We start from the raw sequence: 10,000 nt of genomic DNA, 5'->3' as shown, positions 1-10,000 counted from the left end.
GCTACCGGGCTCCTGTTAGGCAACAGCCTTGTAATAACAGTGAACGTACCATAATAACAGTCTTGAATAGTAACAACTTTCTTTTCATTCATAAAAATGTTGTTGTCAAGCGCATATTAAACAAAGACCAATAATTTGAGTCCTGTAATTGGAACTGACCTCGTTACCAAGGCTTTTTCTGAGAAATTTAATGGGAGGGGCATGAAACTACTACAAGGTGTCCAATTCATCATTTTCGACGTTCTCTTTGATCTCGTCGTCGCTATCTTCCTCTTCTTCTTCCTCCTGTTCTTCTTCGTTGTCTTCCCCTTCTTCCTCTTCTTCGTCGTTTTCTTCTTCATCTTTGTTCGTGTCTCCGACGTTTGAGCTATAATCTTCAGGATGCAGGAAACAATACATCCTGTTTCTTACTTCTGGCTTAAGGTTGGTAATCAGCCTGCTTCCAGCCGCGTTGCTGAAGTAGTTTGATTGCAGTAGGTGAGCGATGAATGCTGCATCCCGTGTTAGCAACACTGCTGCTACATCTTCAACGTTTATGCATGCTTCCGGGATTGTCAGGGAGGGAGGATAAAGAAGACAACTGGGAAGCTCTTTTGCAAGGGGATTTGCAACGCAGATATGACGTTGGACGTTGTTTATAAAGCGTTTGCGTTTTCTGCTCTTTGATTTCCTACGGTTTTCTTTTAATTTTCTTTTTTTTGACCCATAGTTTCCTGTGAGGCCCTTCAAGATCTGGTGGAAGGTCTCCTTCTTTTTTCGAGGTTTTTTAATTCCCCTGAAACATTTAGCAGCTTTGCTTCAATCCTAGCGATGTGCTCCACATTGAAGTCATGGTGGAATTTCTTGTCATGCTTCAGGGTAATGCCATTCGCCTGGAAGAGCATGGAGTCATGATCACTGAGAATTATTAACAGCCCTTTCAGTTTCTCAACAGCCTCTTTGTGTTCTTTTATAACGTAGTTCAGTCTCCGTCCATCACTTGGTCTTAACTGGTACTCTGGTTGAAGCAGTTCTCCTAACCTCTCCGAGCAACCATCTGCCCTTTGAAAAGCAGCCTCCTCTGACATTAAAGGATCAAACTGCCTGGATCGTTCAGCAGTGAATCGCTTTTTAAAGGGTTCGTCGCTTTCACCATCCTTTCGCATCTTGGTGTGAGATTTGGAGACAAATTCATTGTGCAACCAAAGTTTGTGGTTGACTATCTCCAGCATCTTGAGGTCACGGAGTTCAAAAAAAAGAAGAGATGGAGGAAAGGGCAAGGGAAAGTAGGGAGACAAGAGAAAAGTCCTATGAAGATTATCATTGGGTTAATTTGTGTGAAGATGCCACCAAGCTAAAAAAGGTCCGTGTTCCAGAATTGAACAAATACTTAAAACATCATGGGCTATTAAAACAGCATCAGAAGAGCAACAAGAATGACAAAGTGAAGACAATTATGGGACACTTCTTGCGAATGAATACTCTCAGAACTGGACAAGCCGAAGTGGGAGGCAGGAATGAATCAGGTCAACTAAACAGCAGTGATGAAAGCAATGAGGGAGAGGAAACTGATGATGACTACAAGAGTGATGCCTCTGACTCTGAAGACGACTCAAATGATGTCGTTCTTGCTTTTATCGCCTCAGATGAGGAATACGCAGACGAGCGGCCAGCTACAACACGCTCAGGACGAGCTGTAACAAGAAGAGCAGAAATTGACTTTTCATTCTTTTGAGTGATTTGTTAAAAGCAGCTTTCTAGCTTTCAGGTTTCTTTCAATAAATTATGTGAAATGTAACAAAACGAAATTTTAATGCTGCAGTAACTTTTAACACCATATGTATTTTTTATTCAAGGGGGGGGCCTTCCAAAAAATTACTCTGATGATGGGGGGATTGGGGGGGGGGGTCATACAATTTTCAAATTACACTCCTCCAAATTCCACCAGCCCCCCCTACCCCATAAAAAATGAACGGTCCCTAAGTCGGATTTAAATTGAAATGTGAGTTTACATTAAAAAATGTGGCTAAACTGGCGTTTGAAGCGAGGACAACGATAAATCAGCTAACAAGATGGAGTTGAAAAATGGCAGCCCACTGGCGAAGAACACCTCAATTCGCTATAAAGCTTCCCAACCTTGAAATTTTGAACCACATGCTCGAAATAGAGTCGGGAATTGTTCTGGAGAAAAAATAGGGCTGATTTTGAATCGTGAACGAACAGATTAAGCCAAGACGCAAGGCTTTCCTTTACGAGTGCTCCAGATTATTTAAATTTCCTTGGCAAAAAATATTTTGATTCCCTTATTCGAGACTTTTGTCATAGGCCGTGATACGGGAATTCCCGCTTGCTGCAGTAAGCCCAACAACCAAAGAAAAGATTTGTGTGAAGAAATTGTCATTTAAAGTGGCAAGGCTCAACACAGCAGGTTTTGTGTGATACAGTGTTGTCTACAAAGTGGCTCCAAATCTTGTTATATCATCTCACTCTGCCCCATTGTGTCTTTGACCTGGCAAACTTTAACGCCTGAAAACTAAACCACTGGAAAAGCATTAAATTTGAAGCTTTTTTCAATTTGTATATTGTCATATTGCCCTAAGCTGCGAAAGTTTCAAGTTGATGAAATGACGTGCACAAGAAATTCTAACTCGGAGAACGAGACTCAAGTCGGCAGCTCATGCGTTCTCGTGGCCAAATCTTAGAAAATAATTCGTGATACGGGAATCGCCTTTAACAGCCGACACACAAATATCATAAGAGTAATTTGAGTTAAACAGTTTAAATTTAAAAGTGGCAAGGGGCGCGCAAGCGACCAGCAAAGTGAGCCCATTGTCTTATTGAAATCTGTCACTTCGAGCCAGTTGTTTGATCGGACGTCTTCTTAATGCTACCCAGCGATATCTTGCCTAGTGGGTTTCGACGCTTTGCAATAAATTTTAAAAAATCCCATTCAGTGTGGATACATCATAAACTAATTTTGCAGGGAAAAACATGGAGATTGACAATGGTTCATAATAATATTAAATTATTTATTTATTTGCACAAAGTTTGCTCATCTGAGGCAAAGTACTATTTACACTTAAATAAAACTGCTTACCACAGGAATTTTAAAACCCGAAAATATTACAGAGAACATCACATGCACTATGCCACCACTAGAAATAAATGGCATATAGTCAACTGTACTAAAAAAAAGAAAGACCCTGATTTCTATTTTAAATAAATTATTCATTTGTTTGGGTATTAAGCTCTCAAAGTGCCCCTCCCTTCCTTCCGCCCGCCCCCCCCGCCCCCCACCCGAAAGAATCCCCTAAACAATTAGTTGTGAATGTGTTCAAGTTGTTAACTAACTTTGAAAAAGAGCTATAATAATTACCATTATGCACTTTACCTCTCCATTTAAAAAAATTATAAGGGTTGTACTTGAATAATTTATATACTGTTAAATTACATCATTAAAGGAAGCGTATTCAACATCTTATTTACAAGAATTTTCAAGAAAGTATAAATTGATTTTTGAAAGTCATTTTACTAGTAAATATTGCTTGAAATGCTTTATTAAAATCATTTCAAAATGACATAAACAGGTAAAACATTTGTGAATGTAATCCATAATGTGAATATATTCAAGTTAACAACTATCTCAGACAAAGAATAATAAGAATATATTCTTAACTTTAAATCGTACTCAATCAACAGAACAGGATATCCCATTCAGTTGAAATATTTAGACTTTTAAACAAGCAATACTGGAGTACATACCAGCAAGTAAGGAAATCAGTACTGTGCAAAATAGTGTTCAAAAATTGCTTTTTCAAAACGGAATTTTAGATGTGCTGTTTCGATTTTAAAGAGGAAGGTCATTCCAAAAGTATTTTCCAATAATGGATAGGCAGAATTTTCTTATACATATATTGGTTATAGTATGAAGAAATAAATGCTGTAAAGATGCATCCTGAGTTGAATGATTACATTGCTCCGAAACCAGTAATATGGAAAAAAATTACATGGCTTATCACCACAAAGACAATTATGCATAAATAAATGTGTACCTTTTAGCAATATCATGAGATTTCAATAGACCTTTAAGGAAATAATGTGGGGTAGGGGGAAACATCATTGATGATTCCAATAACTTTATTTTGCAATTTTATAAGCTGTGACAATGGGTTTTCATAATTAATACCCCGCAACATGCAGCCACACAGCTACTGGCTAAATAACCGAATAATGGATACTGATTAAACAATGTTTACTGATATTGCTTAACCGTAATGATGATGTTAATATAAATTTATTAACTTTGTTACAAATATAATGAATATGATCATGCCAGGAAAGGTGATGGCCAATATAGATATCATACCCAAGTATCTAAAGATTGAAACTTGCTCAAGGCATTGACCAGCTAAAGTTAATGAAGGAAGTAAGTTGAAATTTACTTTCTGATGAGGATTGAAGCTAAGATATTTAGTTTTCATTAAATTTAAAGTTAATAAATCTTGGTAGTTCAGAGCTAATGTGAGTTTGAAGTTATCTACATATAGATAATAGGGAAGATATCTGTTGACAAGCATTGATGTACAAACCACAGGAACAAAAGACCCTTTGTTTCAACAGCCAGTGAGCCTCTGGTTGGCACATTAATGACAATAGGTAAACAATATCTTCCCTACAGTGTTTCAGTGGGCCATGATGCAGAGGTTTCCCCTCCAAATAATATATAATTTAAACAAATTGCTATTTACAGGGTGTAAAGTGGGTAAAATGGTCAGAAAATGAGAAAATCGGGTTTTTTATTAACTAAAAGTAGGAACAAAATTGCAGCATTTGCACGAGAATAGGTAAAGTAATGTAAATGCCTAATTGAAATCATTATTGAGAGGTTCAAAACTGTTGCTTTTAAATCAACATGAAGCACAAGCTTGCTACATTTTTCTCAAGCCATGAGCACAAAAATAGTTAATTTTTCCTGAAAAACCAGCGAATTTAAAAGGCTCAGAAAAATAGGAAATAACAATAGCTTGCACATTCATCAACTACCTACAGGTTACTACAGTACCCTTATTATCTACCCTCCGATTTCACTCCATGGCGACTTAGTAAATCCTCCATTCACGTTGCTAATTGTAACTAGTAGTTTAAAATATGGGAACTGGAAAAGAAGAAGAAGGCGTTAATAACGTTGGCATTTCTTGTAAGGTTTCTGTGGACAAGAAGGAAGGTAAAATACATTAATTTTTTAAAGAACATTTAATGGGCTGCGCTAGCTTATACTAGCTTGAGATTACATACAAAACGAAAGGAACAGCGAATCTTACCTTAGCAGACTTGACAGCACGGCCTCGGTTGAACAACCACCTCAATCGATCTATGACAACATTCAGGAACATTTTAACTCGGGAATCTGCCCAAATCAATTGTGCTTACAGTGCATGAAGCCACGGACGAAAAATCGATCGCGCGAAAGTGAAAGACTTAAAAGAAAACAGCTTCTTCCACTGAAATACCGCTATTCCGAAAGAAGGAAACGTGTATACGTCGCTGCTGCCATAAAAATCCCTGCAGCAAGTAATCGAACAAGACATCTTTGGCCGCCATCTTGTTTGTTACTTCGCGCGCGTGTGAAAAAACCTGGGTACAAGAAAAACCATGAACCAATCAGACAAAAGTCTCCTTTGTTGGGCGTCATGAAGTTTTGACCAATGACACGTGACACGTTCTCCTCCAATCAGAAAACGTATTTGAGTTGGGAGGTATAACAAAAGAGATTAGCAAATCGAAACTGCCCACGTCCTTCAGTGCCTCTGGAGTCTTTCAAGGTAAGTGATCGAAGGTTCTTTGATGTGTCTCAGTTTGTCTTGATACAGTTTTATTGATTCGAATGTTCTCTTTCAAGGCTTTGAAAACAAAATCTGCATCGGCCGGTCTTACTTTAGTTTGAATTTTCGTCTTATTAGAAGTGATGCACAGGGATTATAGTAACTGCCGAAAAAAAAAACCGGCCACTCGAACAAAGTTCTGCGTAGCCGGCTACGCGGTACACAGAAACTAAATAAATTCAATTTGAAGTATGTCATTTATTTAAGTAACAATAAATTGCGAATTGAAAATGGCTATCCCAAAAGCTGGCTACGTGGTACGCGGAAGATAATCAATTCAAGATACGCGGTACGCAGTGAGATAATAGAGTGCTTTAGATTCTAGGACGAGAACGACTACAAGTACGAGATTTTCTCTCAGAACAACAATGAGCGCGCACAAACCAGCGTCATTTTGGCGGGAAAAACGGTATGCCGTCGTCATTTTAGTCCGATGTTCTCAAATGGAGATCTGATACACGATTGATCTGCACAAGGTTGGAACGATCGCTATGATAATGGCTTCGATGTTGAACGGCTCGACGATTTGTTGTAAAGGACGTGATGGGTGGACCAGGGTTTGGACTGATGTCGCCACTAGTTGTTAAGCGAAGGCGTGCAAGGTTAAAGGTAGAAACAGAGTTCGGAGTGTAGGATATCCGTGAAGTGAAGTAGCGATGCAATCGTGTCGAAGATGAAGATGAAAATCCAAGATGGCGGGTCCGATGCATCGACGACAAGCAACTTGCACGATATAAATTTCCTTCAACAGTGATCTTCGTAACTCCAGAAATATCAAGGCCATAAGATGAACAGAAAACGGACGTATATAGATACAATGAAGAGCGACTTAAACAACCGTAAAGAAATAAATAAAAAAACTATGGCGGAGCGGTAAGATTATGACCAGCCGCCATCATTGCTCAACGGAGCCAGCACATTCCCATTTTCTTTTTCTAAGTACCATAAGTATCTCTCAGTGAAATGCCTGGCATTAGCTTTGACTTTGTAGGCAAGCAACTGACTGTTAGACAAATTTCATGTATTTACTGTAAATGAAATCAACAGCTTGCTCTGGCGACAAGTCATCTGTAGATACATAAAATGTAGTCAACCGAACCGTAAAATTCATAATCGATCACTGCTTGAGAACGAGAAGTACTCGAGACAAGAAAATTACAAAATTAGGGATATGAATTGCAGTATTTTCAGCTTTAGAATTGCTCCTTCTGACACCAGGAACTTTTATTAAATGATGTGATTTCAGTTCTTCGATAGGGCGAATAGCTTACCTCGGCTAATTTTCTTCTCTGATTACTACTAAGTGTGTTTGCTGTTGTCCCTTGATACACCTAGTGTTCTATTTTGTCACTGTGATTTAATTCACGCAATTTTTGAAACAGAGAGTGGATAAGAGCAGGGATTCTGAACATTGCCAGCCATTATTTTGAAAGTTACATTACTTCTGCCCTATAATGATTTTCATTGACACTTTTATATGGCGATAGACATAGCGTCAGTCGAGGATTAGTTCTGCTTAGACAGAATTAGGAATTTAAAAGTTAAAAAAACACTGATGATAGAGCACAATTGTAGCCTCCTAGTTGCCTCCTAGCTAAAGTGCCATCTGAAAGCTTCAACACGACAGCTGTACCGTATGAACTGGCTCCCTTTTATCATTTCTTTCTGGTGAATTAATACTAGGAGCGATGCCATAGACACGTATATCAAAAGGGCTTCTTATAATAAAACTTCCTGTTGATCAGGCCGGGAAACCCCTTGAGTTTTTTCCCAGGGAAAGTACCACAATGCACTGTCCAAGTGAAATACACAAATGATAAAAGTGACACCTGAATAAGTCGACTTCATGAAACTGCATCATTTTTATTTGGGAAAACTCCAAAGTATTTTTCGAATTTTGATTTAGCAATGCAAAAAGGGCTAAGAGAAATACATGTGAATGACGGCACGAGCCAGGCGACAGGTTTCTGTTTGTCATTTGTCTTGTTCTTAATTTTTTCTCTGTTTTGAAAACTTGCTGGGCAGCTGTACCAAGCAAACAGTAAACTGAAATCGACCAAGTTTCATTTTCCTTTTTGGCAAAAGACATTTTAGCCAGGCGTTTGCCATTTAATTTCTCTTAAGATAGTCCTGATTACCATAATGATGAACTTGATAATTGCTGGCGATAGGCAGCTTTCCTTATTCTTGAATCCATCGAGAAATTTTGGTTCGACCCATCGTTCATATTAAGAAACAGCCAATCAGAAATCCTGTTATATGGCGCAGTCTAGCCAATCAGCAGATGTCTTATAAGAAAAATTGACATTTGCTTGCTCAGCGGAAAATCGTGCTCGCTCAGCGGAAAATCGCATGTGCTCGCAGCAAGTTATAAATACGGCTGATCAGAGTCCAGGTTTCGCTGTTTACGGGTGAGTTTTGGCACTTTTTGCTGATCTATTTTGAGGAAGCATTCATCAAGGTCGTGAAGCTTTCAGTGAGCATTCTAGAGGCTGACAGTGTGCATTTATGTCACTCGCAGCTTTGCTTTTCAATCGATCGAATTCGGTCGACTTATGGACACAAACAAATATCGATGACATCTTATGTCATGGAGATCGCGTGTATTTATATGCACTAACCAATAAAATGGTACCCGATGCCAATTTCCATCATGATTAAAAGGCTTCGAATAATATTGTTAGACGAAAAAAATAGTCTATTACACGTTGCGTTACACAGTGTTGCTGTCCCTAATTGTTCTAACGATCAGTTCATGAACCTGTTATTGCCGTTACACATGTAGTAACTGTTCTTACACAACAGTGACTGTTGTTACACCAAGTATTTAGTTTATTTCCAAGTTGCGCTAGATAGACCAAAGAAAGTGTCGGTAGTCGTTCTAAGAATCAATTAAAAAGCCCTTATTATTACATGTTGCGTTAGACAGTGTTATTCGTTACACCTTCCGTTTTCGTTAACCAATATATTTCTTTTCCACTTTTAGCAATTAGTACAAGCATAATCCCAACAGAAGCCATAGCCACACCAATAGTTACTTATTATTAAATGTTATACTCAAAGAACATACTTGTAACCCTGTCATTTTGCAAATAAAATAAGTTATATATTTTTTGAAATTCTCATTGTCGCATTTGCATTCAAAAACACCTTTAACGGCAGCACTCACTTCTCAATGAGAACTGCTAGTTAATAGTTCTTGTGAGGAGTTTCAAAGATGACTGTGAGGAGACAGTTGTGATAGTGTTAAACGCTTTGTTACATTGCAAGACTGAATTTTAACGTTACTCTTAGTTAATACAGGTCAATACATAATGGTGCATAGGTGCATGACTGGTTTTTAAGGATAATCAATGCGCAAGTGCTTATGAAAAAATTGTCATCAAAGTAGAAAGTTGGTAATCAAAGTTAACAAATTCCTGTGAAGACATCCTCCTAGCTATTTTGGCCAAAAAAAGTGCCAATGGCTTACTGGACTGTAAACGACGGTATTCTTTGTGAGGAGATACCAGTTCAGTACATCTCTACCTGCGCTAATTTCATTGGGAGACCAATGTAAAGCTGCTACAGAACCGTCACTATTGTTTTCTTATAAGCTTGTTGTGTCCTTTTTTTCTAAACCTGCCCTAATGGGGGCCAGTGACTGAAGTAGCTACGTTCTAACTCTCCCAGTAGACAGCAACATTTTTTTTGTGAAGAGCAGTGAACAGGTTCCTGCTCCAAAACCATGGTTTCAGATGTTAAGTTGTATGTAACCTGTGAATTTTATCTTCGTTTTTGTTTTAGTGGTTTAAAAGATCTTGTCATCTCTCATTTCAAAAGGTGAGTATAGGATATTTCAATCCAAAGGTATATGTATTCTTGTTTACCATTAAGGCCATTATATGCAAGAACACCATGTCCATTATAGTTGAGGGTTTTCGATAGCTTTTCAAAGTACCGGGTTTGATAATGAAAGTATCGTAGCGGGTTATTTTTCGTTGGAAGACCGATAGCAAGTGCCTTTGACGCAAATCATCAAGGAGACCTGCCCCCCTCCTTATAAATTACTGGGAATGAAACTCTCAGAAATGCTGTTTATATACAGTTTTAAGTTTGGAAAAAAAGAAAGAAATCTCTTTATATAATAACCCAAGTTA

General features: G+C 38.2%; 4 protein-coding genes across 5 annotated transcripts in view; 3 read left to right on the top strand and 1 right to left on the bottom strand.

Annotated features, from left to right (window-relative positions):
• LOC138045404 (uncharacterized) overlaps positions 1–10,000 on the top strand; it is a 154,780-nt gene that overhangs the window by 19,123 nt on the left and 125,657 nt on the right. The window lies entirely within an intron of this gene.
• The window catches only part of LOC138045400 (CDP-diacylglycerol--inositol 3-phosphatidyltransferase-like), a 69,308-nt gene that overhangs the window by 7,533 nt on the left and 51,775 nt on the right, over positions 1–10,000 (bottom strand). The window lies entirely within an intron of this gene.
• LOC138045406 (uncharacterized) overlaps positions 5,784–10,000 on the top strand; it is a 31,032-nt gene continuing 26,815 nt past the window's right edge. The window contains exon 1 of the mRNA XM_068891908.1: positions 5,784–5,801. The gene's annotated coding sequence lies outside the window, so the exon portion shown is untranslated. The remainder of the gene's footprint in view (positions 5,802–10,000) is intronic.
• Positions 7,517–10,000, top strand: part of LOC138045405 (uncharacterized) — a 41,232-nt gene continuing 38,748 nt past the window's right edge. The window contains exons 1-2 of one of the 2 annotated variants that reach the window (XM_068891906.1): positions 7,517–8,272; positions 9,648–9,683. The gene's annotated coding sequence lies outside the window, so the exon portion shown is untranslated. Of the gene's footprint in view, positions 9,684–10,000 lie in introns of both variants that reach the window. The other variant, XM_068891907.1, reaches the window with a different exon arrangement.

Source organism: Montipora capricornis, chromosome 4 (genome assembly GCF_036669925.1).
Source record: "Montipora capricornis isolate CH-2021 chromosome 4, ASM3666992v2, whole genome shotgun sequence".
Lineage (NCBI taxonomy): Eukaryota > Metazoa > Cnidaria > Anthozoa > Scleractinia > Acroporidae > Montipora > Montipora capricornis.
This window is presented reverse-complemented; position numbering and strand designations above follow the sequence as displayed.